This window comes from Falco peregrinus, chromosome 3 (assembly GCF_023634155.1).
Source record: "Falco peregrinus isolate bFalPer1 chromosome 3, bFalPer1.pri, whole genome shotgun sequence".
Lineage (NCBI taxonomy): Eukaryota > Metazoa > Chordata > Aves > Falconiformes > Falconidae > Falco > Falco peregrinus.
The window spans coordinates 45,211,675-45,224,154 of NC_073723.1; positions in this window are offsets into that span (position 1 = coordinate 45,211,675).

A 12,480-nucleotide genomic window follows, 5' to 3' on the forward strand; every position below is an offset into this window, starting at 1 on the left:
TTTCTCAGGTTATCCTTCAGCCATTTGCTGTGCAATCACTCTTCCTAATGTAAACCAGCTTCATCAGAGCTTTAAAAAAAGCACAGCTGCAGCAGACTTCTTGGTTAGCTATGCAGCAGACAGTTGCCTGAAATTTCCCGCCTTTCAATCTGACAGTGAAAGCTTCTAGTGTAATCGTTTGTTCCTGACATTGCTTCTCTATCAAAAAGGTTGTTAGTCCTGTCCAACACCTGCCCAGTGCCCCAGTGGGAGCTCCAGAGCCCATCCAGCTGCCAGGAGATGCCGTGACACCTTCAGCCCTCGGGCCACTCCAGTTTCCTCTCCCGCTGCCTTGAAGGTGAAACGCTGGTGATCCAGGCTTCACTCGGCACATGGTTTTCAAGGAAGTGCCCCTCAAAAGGCATTCATCTGTTCTTTGCAGACCCCAGTCGAACAAACTCCTCTAACCCATATGGCAAGTGGGGGATAGACCAAGAAGGAGAGGGAGGAAATACGATCAAAGTGTTCCTATCCTTTTCACTTGCCTATGGTGGCAGGCAGGTGGCTGAGGGCAGCTGCCTGGGCTGTACCTGTGCAGTGCTGATGCTCACGCAGCCTGTGCAAGTCTTGCCCAAGAAGTAGGCAGGCAAAGGGGAGACCCGTGAGAGGGCTCTGATTGCCAAGGCAGGTCTAGGAGGGCTTCAGGTTTGGAGAGAGGGAGCTGGAGAGGGAGAGCTCAGGGAGAAAGTGAAGGTAACACCAAGGGCTGGGGAGGAATCGGACGTGCTCACTAGTGGCGATTAAGAAATTGGAAGTAACCACAGCTGAAATAGTTTAAGAGACACAGGACAAATTTAGGGTAAGCCAGGCTTCTGTATTCATAGAAAAAAATGTTTTAAATTACTGTTGAGGCAGGGTATGAAGGAAGAGCATGTGTGAATTGCCAGTGGGAGAGACTCTACATGGTATGTCATGAAAGTCTCTAAAGGGTGCACATGTAAACCCAGAGAATTCAGACCTAGTTATTCATAAATGCACTGCAGTTAAACAAAATGTGTCATGTAGGTGTGACGAAAAGTCTGTTTTGCTCACGTCCAAAGCACAAAGGCTCTTTTCACCACAAGGGTGGGAAGTAGAACAAGATATATAAACTAGGGTGATGTTCGTGAGAAGCTAATATTTCATACTTCGTATGCCTACATCAGATCAGGTATTTTTCTTATTTAAAACATAGACTATGAAGAAACTGCCTAAGAATATTGATCCCTCAGAAAAAAAGAATGATTTGGGTCACTCAAAGCTATAGAGAATTTAATCATGAACTCGGCATTTTGTGCAAAGATGATTTATAGGGCATGAAAAAAATAGGCTTAATTATCTGCAGTGCATCTTGGAATAATGCTGATACCAGTAATCTGAAATATGCAGATTAGAAAATGTTACTGCAACCCTCAATTAATATGAAGTGGATAGTTCAAAGGCTTCCTCCTTTTTCTCTGTTATTGTAGTTCTGAAATGGATACACAAATTATATATATATATATACACTATTTTCTTTCTTCAGTTTGTTGTTGCTGCTAAAGTTTAACACCAATTTTAGTTTTGTATCTGAGTATCTTCAGTATGTATACTGCCAAAAATTAAAGTCTTTCTTTTAAATCAGAAGTCACATGGATTGATAGGGTTAGTTAACTTTATTTTTTTAATTAGCCTAGGTATTTATTGTTTGTGGGGTTTTTTAACAACCTTTTTAAACAAGTCTTATTTTAACACTTCTGATTCATTTTCATGAAAGGAGACTAATAAAATCTTTCTTCGTGGTGATGTGAGTCTGCCACATAGCCAGGGCCAGAACTATAGGTCGTCATCTCAACAGACAGCCACAAAGAAAAGCCCTTGGCTCTGTGAGTCTTCCAAGGAGCTACTCTCTGTGCTGGGCTCAGGACAGAGCATCTTCAAACCCAAATGCAGAAGGAACATACTCTCATCTCTGTGCTTTAACATCACACTTACTGTTACCAGCTATAATTTAAGTTGACAAGACAAAATTCAGGCTTGAGCTGAAAAAGCGCTGAATACGTCTTACCTTGGTAGGACCTCAGCTAAGAACAGGCAAGAGTTAATTTCTATTTCACTGACATAAGTTTATGTAAATTTTCACTTGTTTAAACAAGTGGTTTAGTCATAATTTCTTGTAAAAGGGAATAAAAGCAATAACTAAGTTTCAGAGTCAGAAGAAGAAAATATGGCTTTTTTAGTATTTAATGCTAAGGTAGGACACGTGATGTTTTCATTAGTCAGTTTGTAAATTTTCCAATGCAAGCTAACTAAAAAAATGTTTAAGTAAGGCATTTTTTCCCCTGCCATATTCTGAAATTGCTATTTGTTTTAAACCAGGCCAAATTCATTCTTCTTGTAATTACAGACAACTGAGCAATGTCACTGTTTTAGAAACATTTTCTGTGGCAATATGTAAGACAGAAAAAGGAAAATTTAGAGAGAGGTTCTGAGGACAGAACTGCAGAAGTATGCCTTGATCAAAAGCCAGACTAATACAACCTTTGCAAACAGGGAAAAAAGCACATTGCTTTGCAGGCTTTTTAAAAGCTAGTGAAGTAGCAGGTAAAGATGTCCTAAAAACATAGTTTCTGCATTTTTTCAACAGGCTTTCTCACAGAATGAAGATTAATAAAGAGGATGAATAATCATGGGGTTTGCTATGAATTAAGCATTGAATATGTAAAGAAAACAAACAAGCAAGCAAACAAAAAACTGGAGTGAATGGCTGTTTCTCCAAATAGAAGGAGGTTAGTAACAGGCCATCCCAGGGATCTGCATTAAGATCATATCATTTTTATTTGGAAGCAAAACCTTTTACCCACTCAATCTAAAAATAGGCTAATATGAGACAGAAATAACTCCGTTAGAAATCAAAGATGAGATACCTCACCCCTTTGCAACAAGACAGAGTTGACTAATAACTATTCTGAGATAGAGTAAGGTATGTGCTCTGTTTTGTGGCTATATTGGCTTCTCAGATACATATAAAATACCACTTATTTCTATGCAATTGGTTATACACTTTTAGGATTGTCACAACCATTTCTCACCTCCAAAATATTTATTACTGGCAACTAAAATATTACTATATCTTCCTGGCTTCCTCTAACAGATGATTAACCAACAGTCTCTCCCTTGCAGCCCAATCCTTCTCCGCATCCTCTTTGATGCTCTGGCAGATGTCATCCATCTGCCTGTCATTTTGGCTGTAGCTGAACAACTATCAGTCTCCTCTGTATTTTCATCCCTAATTCATACCTCTTTTTTTTTTTTTTTTTTTTTTTTTGGCTAACTCCGTCTGCATAATGTATCCAGGATATAATTCTCTTGGTCTACTCACAAAACTGATGTTCTCATTCATGTTAGGGTTGTCTCATTTGTTGAGAACTTTTTCTGGTCTTGTCAAATTCAGTCTTGCCTTGCTCACACCTACCCATAAGGCTGCTGTAAAGATTGCTTTTTGTGCACATCTGAAAGTGCTAGCTCTCTGTGCAGCTCCTCCTCATACTCCCATTTCTCTGTCACATCACACCTAAGATGCTTACCCTCAAAACAAAGCACTTTATACTGTTGCCATCTAACCTACAGCACCAGCTTTTCTTTAGCAGCCAGTTAGAATTGGGTGCAGCCCCTCTTTTGCCATCACTGTTGGGAAACCCTCCATAAAGAGTTTTCACCTTTCAGTCCCTCCTTGAAGCTCTTGTCTGGGATATTTCCAGGCTTCTCAAGACCTAGGTTGCAGGCATGCTATAGTTTAGTTGCTCTGAGGCCAGGGACCAATTTGTTCTGTGTCTGCACGGAACCTAAGAGAATAGGGTAATGCAGTAACAGCAACTATAGTAGTAATACCAACAACACATACATAATAGTCATTTTACATTTTTTTTAGGAATCACAGACATCTTTTTGGGTTAGCTACATTAAGAAACTACCTTCTTAGTCCTTCTGTGCTCATGCCTTTCATTTAATTTCACTGATACGATACCAAGTTCCCCTGCATGAACAGCTGAAAGGACTCTCAGGGAAAGACTATTTCATTGTCTAAGGTTAGCTCTGTCCTTTGGCTACCTTCGTGCACTAAAAGAAAGGAAAATGTTGACAGAAGATAGAAATGGCTCTAGCATACTTCCTTCAATGGTGCCTCTATAGAGACTCTGAATATGATTAGGATAGGCAGTATAGGAAGCATCATCATTCTTTTTAGTTGAATTCACTGAAAAAATGGTAAAGAAAATCAAGCATAAAAATACCGAATTAATTTATTAACTCAGCTGAGTCAGTGAATAGCCAGTGACTGCCAACCTGGATTAAAGTTTATATGTCATTCAAGAACTCAAATATTGTTTCAGTTGGCAGGCAAGGGTCTCAGTAAACAGGATTTCCCTGAAGGTAACAAGGAATGGTAATGCAATGTGGTTATTTATTAGCTTTGGGTTTACTGTCAGGGAGATGGGCAAATAATGCCCTAATGCTTAGAATTTAAATGGGTCAAACTATTTGCACTGCTTAGTCTCTGCCCAACTTCTTTATAAGTTCCTAGAGATAAGCTTCTCAGTAAATGTTATAATTTTCAGAACTCCTTTATCCTCCTTTGGTACTTTGTGCCAGTTTAAGCACTTTTGAAAATGAAGCCATTCATTTAGGTTTTGCAGTACAACTACTCAGAACCATTTCTTTGCAGAAATTTAAACTCAATTTATTCCTCATTTAAACTCAAAGCTTTCACAGAGTTCTACCAATCTGCTTGCACAGAGATCTGCAAATTTGGATTGAATTTTTTTCCTGAAATGTTCCATGTTGACTGTCTAGTCACTTCAAGTGCAGTATCTCAATATATATCTGACATTTGAAATCCGAATATTTTAACACAGTATGCTCTCATAGGTTTTAGGTTTTCCAGTATAAAATGAAAGCAAATTTTGTAATCTTGGAATGCAGTAAATGGATGGCTGTCCTCTGGATAGATATATTTACATCCCTAGCTTAAACTGATGACTTGAAAAATACAAAAAGCACTTGTTCTCAGTCAAAAAAAAATGATTTAAAACTATTAAGTCTTCTTCTTAAAAAGAAACTTTACTGGGAAAAAAAAAATACTGAGGGTGAGATGTTGGACCCACTGACAGAATCTGCTTTCCATTTGACTAGGAGAAATTAATTTTGATAGTGGTGCACACCACTCTTACTTTCACAGTGCCCAGCAGACATAGGTATTACATCTATACTTGTAGTCACTCTGCCCACTTTCCTCTGCAATCCTTGCAAATAGTTATCATCCAGAATTTGCTCACAGGTCTTGACACCATTGCATGTGGCTCTTTGCTACACACCTCACATGTAGAAGTAATGCAAACCAAATGAAGACTTGCCTTGACTATGCCTTCGCAATATTTCACTGGTCTTATTCTCTGACATACTATATATTTTCACTGGCTAAAGAAAATGGGAGATGGGTTATCCAATTTTATTTTTTTTTTGCCTGGATCAATGTGAAAACTTGTAGGAACATTGCTTCAATGTTGACTGTTCGGCACCAGCCTAAGGGTTTGTTTTCCTGGTGATATTTTGCCATTAAGACAACATGTGTGAATGAAGGCACCTGATGATGTAACTTTAAATTTTTCAAGGTTTTCAGGCGTTATCGTTGCTTTTATGTAAGCTTTATAAAATGATAGACTCTTCTAAATCAGTACCAAAACTCCTATCGTGTACCATTTTAAATACAGCAAGTGGGATTAAGGCTACTCAAGTGATACAGCAAATCCTGTTAAAGTCATTAGGTTAGACGATTAATGTGACTTAGGTACCTAATTCTCCTTTAATCCGAGTTAAGATGAGGTGCATAAATAAATTTGCCACTCTGGGTCTTAGGAGCTTTTGAAAATCCCTCCCACCAACATACAATCCACAGTCTTGCCTATGACTTACAGATCTGATTTCTCAAGGAAATACCTGTGAACATATTGCCTGCCCATCTGTCTGTCCATCAGTCTCCACCTGTCTGTCTCCCTCAAAACTTTTGAACCTGACAGCTAATGTTGACTACATTTGACAGAAAGGCAAGGGCCCGAAGGTATTAAGTCCTTACAAAGTGTAACAATTGGAGAAAGGGCAGAGGCAGCTTTCTGTCTCCCCTTGTGAGCTTGCAGCATAAGCTCAGCTGTCCTCACTTCTCTCTTGTCCGCTCAGGTTGACAGGTCAGCACGTGTTGGTCACAGCAGCACAGCACCACCATCTCTGACAGACAGAATGTCTCACCTTAGCTCCAGGAACAAACCCCACAGACAAGGCAGCTGGCACAACACTGCTGAGGATGGTGGAAGAACCTGAAACACAGGTCCACTGAAAACTGGGCCACATCGGTTTCATCGTCTAGAACAGGGTTCCTCAAACTTTTTAACCAGGGGGCCGGCGCGCGGATGAAGTGGCAGGCAGTCATCTGCGGCTGCTTGGTTTCCCCCCCAACCCCTGGCAGGGGGGAGCGGGGGGACTGAGGACCCTGGGGGGACGTATCCGGCCCGCGGGCCGTAGTTTGATGACCCCTGGTCTAAAACCAGTCACTTGCTAACTTCCAATAGCCAACAGTGAACAGCAGCTTCTAAACACAGCTTCTGGAAAAACACTCTTGAAAACCACACATTTCCTCTGAAATGGCATCAACAGAATCTATTTAAAACTAGTTCTCTGGACCACTACAATTTTTCTGTCTTGCAAAGGACAAAAAATGTTGATGTGTCCCAGTGGCACCAGCTGTACTGAAGAGCTGACATCAGTGCCTACCCTGTAGAAGGTTCTCCAGTCTAGATTGGCTCTGCGATGTGCCACCAGCAGGAGATGCACTGTCATCTAGTCTTGGTTCACAATGGATAGTATTTCTCCATGCTCCAGGTTTACCTCATCTTGATCCCAGGTGATCAGCCCACAGGACAGGTACTGTGTTGGGAGGAAGGAATGGAAATCTATCCACAGGCCGTGGCTCTTACTTGACTTCTCAAACTCAAGCTTTTTTGTAAATAAAATATTGATGCCCAGGCCCATGAAGCTTTATGTCATCAAGGCAGTGGACAACACTATTGCATGCTAAATAAAAGTACATTATGAAACTCAGTATAGACAACTGACCTTCAGCTGAGAACAGAGAAACTGGTGTTAAATAAAATTACGTTGTCAATGGCTCATCTTAAAGATTTCTTTGTGCTGAGACAGTACCAATCGGAGGGTGTTTTTAATCCAGTATATGGAAGGAAAATTGAGATAGAGGAGTAGCTATTTTTCTTACCTATTCAAAAGAATATTTGTAAAGAATATTTATAGAGAGTTGAAGCCAGTGCTGTACCTATCTGGAATAACCAGTTTCTTTTCCAGCAAAGACACAGCATTTATTGATGCCTGATTTTTATCTAAGTACCTAAATCATGACAAAGCAAGTGATTTTTATTCACTTGGAGTAAAAGGCAATAACACAATATATTCTTCTCCATCTCACAAACTTGTTTAGCAGTAGGGACAAGGCCTGGGAAATACCTGCTGCATTGATGCTTAGTACATAAAGAGATGCAAGGGCTTAAGTTACTAGTTTAGTTCAGGGATAATGTAAACAATGCATAGATTCTACAAAGCAGTTTGTTACAGTGGCCTGATTCTGGTCATAGCACTTATGTTTTGGTGGTCCAAAGCTTATCCAGGTGAGAAGATGCCCATTGTTTCAAACAGGATGGTGGTTTGGTCTCATTTAATTGGCTTGATGTATCCTAGAACTGCTTGTTAAAATACCTACTAACAGAGTTGATTTAAACAGCATGATTTACAAAATAAATCTGGGTTTCATAAAAGAAAATACTGAGTATGTTATTTTCAAAAAGGAAAAAGAAAATAAGAAACTGCAATACTGCATTTTCTGTATTGTGAAAGGAATAGCTATAATTTTAGGTACAGCATAATGTCTGTTTATTGTAAGAATTGATTTGTACAGCCATATCCTAGTATAAAACTCCAACAATATCAGTAGTAGCAGATCACAGCTTAACACATATCTCAGTGTTTTCCACAAATAAAAGTATCTCTCTTCCATATAACTTAAGAAGAATGACTGTGTTGTGTGTCTCATTCTTTTACAGTATCATATACTGGATTCTCTCCTATTTACAAGCAGAATGACAGCTACAAAAATTCCTTAGCAGAGATGATTTATTTAAAGTATAGGCCAAATAAAAACCTAAACCCTAATAAAACACAAGACCCAAAGAAAAGTTTGCGTTTAGCTTGCTGGGATGTATAGTATTATAATAGTCACCAAACTAAAAGAAGGAGAGGAAAATGCATCAGATTATCTGGTATGGAAGTGAAAGGTAACCTTGTAGGCTTAGTTTTTCTATTTCTGCATGCACTAACATGCTTATGGTACACTTTGATATGTTTTTTCAGTATTTGCAGATGCCCTTTTCAATGTTAAGTTTTTCTTTACAAGCTTCAGCTTGCAAATGGTTTTACCAACATCTCAGAGAATCTATGCTATATATTCCCATGTGAAAAGCACGCAGTAGACCCAACTGCTTTACTCGGAATCTTTAAACCTCTTAACTTTCTGAGGGAGGTGAATGTCTTCAAAGCTTCATAACCTCCACTGAACAAAGTTTACCATGTACTAATTAATTCCCTGGAAATTGCTTTTAGTAGTCTTCACAGTGCCATCTTATTTGCCAAAAATGTTATTTATTTGGGTGTGTTTGTGTGTTTTTTTCTTTTTGACATATTTTAGTGCAGAATTCCAGCACAGGACTCCGAAATGGGCACATTTTGCGAGTGCAGTCAGCACCCAACTCCCTGGCTAGTAAAACTCCATTTAAAGTCATCTTCCCAGGCAAAAATCTGTTAAGTCGATGCACTGGATACTGCTTCTATGCCAATACTTCTATGCTTGTATTCATTACCCAGCATATCCTGCTGCGTATCATAAAGAAGACTAGAAAGCTGACAGGATGAAGAGGTTGCAGACTGGAATCAAGTGCAGTACAAGGCAGCAAAGAACCACACCTTGAAACAACCCACTTTGATTGAGTACTTGGCATTAAAGGTACAGGAAAGGGCAATGTGCTACAGCAAATCATAATCCATAGACCACTGCTGCTGCAGCTACACTACAGGCAGTAATGATATGCTGGAATGCAGGCAGGAAAGACAAGGCATGTGAATGCACAAATATTCACCCTATCGATTCTGCTTGTTGATTTTGTTCCCAGCTTTTCACTGGCTGTCAGCCCCAGCAACCTGAGCTAGCATCTTTTATCACTTGTATGCTTATACAGTGGAAATGTTGACAAGCTGCAAAAGCAGCAAAAAATTGTGAGCAGAGGTCCCAGGGAGGGACACTACAGCCAGCCAGACCAAACAGATGGTCACAGACAGAAGTTGTGAAACACACAGATGCAAGGAATAACAAGAAGTTTGATGAAGGGCTGTTGTGTTTTCTGCTTTGGGTGGTTTTTTGGCTCCTTACCACCACCAGTTTACAGAAGCTCTTCAGTGAAAACCCAGTGAAATCAGTTAGATAAGTTTCAATTGAAAATCAGTGATAGGTGGAAAACTGTGAATGATGAAATTAAAGCCTGAAGTATTTAATTAAATATACAGCCAATGGGTAAATCCTTCCCCTTATATATATGGGCACAGTTTCATTTGAAAGGAGGAAGAGATGAGGTTTAAGGAACCTACACAAGTCTTTCCTCTCTTTAAACATATATAGTGTGATGCATATTCTCCCAGCCATGTGTCAGGGCTGGATCTAGCTAGCCTTTACTGCTTCCATAACATGCCCAGACATTGAGGGGATACCCATAAATCTGGCAGTAAATAAACTATCACTTCTGCAAATGGTATGGTGCAGATGATTCATACTCTTGCTACAGCAAGAGAGCAGGATCAAAGTCTTTCCCCTTCATCACGCACTCAGTCCTTTAGTTACCCTGCCAGTTCCTGATCATAAATGTTTTTCATCATCTCTTCACACATCAAGGATTACAGTGTCTTAAAAAGCAGAATAAACCAGATTAAATTTAAATAGAAGCTTGGGCTGTACTTATACTACACTTTTTTTTTTCTTTTTTTAATATTTTTACACCAAGAAAGTTTTTCAAATCATCTATTGTGCTGCAAAATGAAAGACAAATTCTCTGCGATATACCTATCATCAACTATCTGCTGAGATTGCTAAATTATATTATAAAGAGTTTTAAAGGCTATTGCTAAATTGCTGAGTTACCAACCAACCCTGCTTTTAGATCTAGTACAACAGAAAAACATTTGCCAAAGTTTTGAGCAATGCTATCAGCACCAGTGAGTAGATAGACAAGAAGAAGGATGGGTCATGGAGAAATTCAGACAAAAATCAGAAATAATTTACTGCAACAAGCAGACCTGTTAGAACTTGGGGGTTTAGTTGTGCTGAAAGGCTGACATCTTCAGCACTGCTATCCTGAGGCATTCCTACAGTATTGATTCAGAGAAGGATGACAACTATTATACACTTTTTTTTTTTCTGCACAAAATAGTCAACCTTTAGACACAGTTATGGGTTCTCAATTTAATTTTGCTTAGCTTGAAAGATTTCTTTCTTCCACAGTAATATTCCAAAGTACTTTATGTGAACAGATTCCCATGACAAACTGGGGGTCCCACTGATCTGACTGCTTTGGATTTCACTGGAAGCTTGCATTTGTACATGGATTTGCTTGTACAGGACTGTGGGGTTTTTTTACCCATACATAATAAATACCAGAATGATAAATAATATTTTTCCATGTGACATGCAGTTTTGTGTCACTCTAGTTAATAAATGGTAACATAATTCTTCCCAGGTGCCTATGCACACTAGAATATGTGATAAGCTTGAAGTATAAATACTTAACTTATATTTTGTGGTAGAGCAGGGTTACTTTGTTTTAGCTGGTGTATGCTTCTTTGAGAAGGGCAAGAGGAAAAAGCAAGCCACCTGGCACCCTGTAAAACAACTCTTCCAATTGTTGTCTTGATTTCCTGACTCATACCTCTGCATTTACTTTTGAAATACGTGAATTCTTGGGAAAAAATCAAAGACCTGAAAATCAAATATTCCATGATGGCTTTCTCTGCACAAGTTTAAGGAAGTGAACTAGAACTTAATTTATAGACATGCTGATTACCTGCTATCCTCAGTGACTGAAATTAAGTGTTCAGCAGCTATGAAAGTTGAATCTTGATCCTATTGAAATTTGGGTACTAATGCTAGCTTAAATGCGTGTGCATGAAAGACAAGGTCCTTCTATTTATCCATATAATTCACAGAAAAAACTACTGTATAGTTGAAACTTGAAAAACTTGCGATTTTTATAGTGTCCTGTAAAAGAAAGGAGCTCGGGTACGTGTATATTTTACAGTCGATCTAAGATAGTTGCCTACATAGCTCTTCAACACTTGCCACGGAAGTCCTGTTTAAGTATAATGTGGGTTTCAACAGATGTAAATCTTCTTCTTCTGGAGTGCAAATTCCAGCTATCTGGGAAAAGTCTGTTTATCACAGGAATACACCAAAAGTGAGCATCTAAAGAGATAGTTCCACAGTTTCAAGTCTTTGTTGTAGCAGTAAATATCGTAGTTCAAGGACACAAACAAGGCAAAGTTTACAAACAGGCATATTTTATTTAGACACAGCTTTCAGACACTTGAGCTCTTTTGCAACTGTAACTAAACAAAAATAAACCCCTATACCTACAGGCCTCATCTTGCAGCAGGTCATAATTACTCTGGTGAAGGGTCAAGTCTTCAACATGTTGGCTCCTCTGCATGAAACCCTGTCAGAGATAGGAGCTTTCATTAGTGTTACAAATACAGTCTCACTTGTGGAATTTTTATAGAAACCTTAAATTTACAGATATTTTTGCGACTTTTTCTTGAGGGGATCACTGAAACCCCTAGTAAAACTAACTTTAGTCAAATATGAAGCCAAAATCGCAATCCAGATTTTGTAGAAAAGGTAGTTAAAAGCTATGAGTTGCTCAGCTGAAAGGTGTAATAAAAAGCATCTGTATTTTTTCAGCCTTTTTGTTTTTTACAAGCAATACCCTAAGTTATAAGAACACTGAGATGGCAGAACTAAGTGCTCAAAAATTAGGAAGTGGTGTTTAAAAGCACTGTATGACCTTACTGTCATATCCCGTTGTTTTTGCCCTGCCACCCATCATTGGGTTACACATTTGCGTGCCATTTTTCCCGTGGAGGCTCTGTCCAGCTCTGCCCAGAAACAAAAGGTTTAGCACAACCTGCTGTTACTGCCCTCTCCACTTCTGTTCTCTTTGTTTCTCCTTTCATTTCCAGCTTGTGGCTTCTGCCTGATCTAGGGCAGATCCATACTTCCTTACACCTCCCTGCCATCCTACATGTCCACCTCTACATACTCTTGACTGCCAC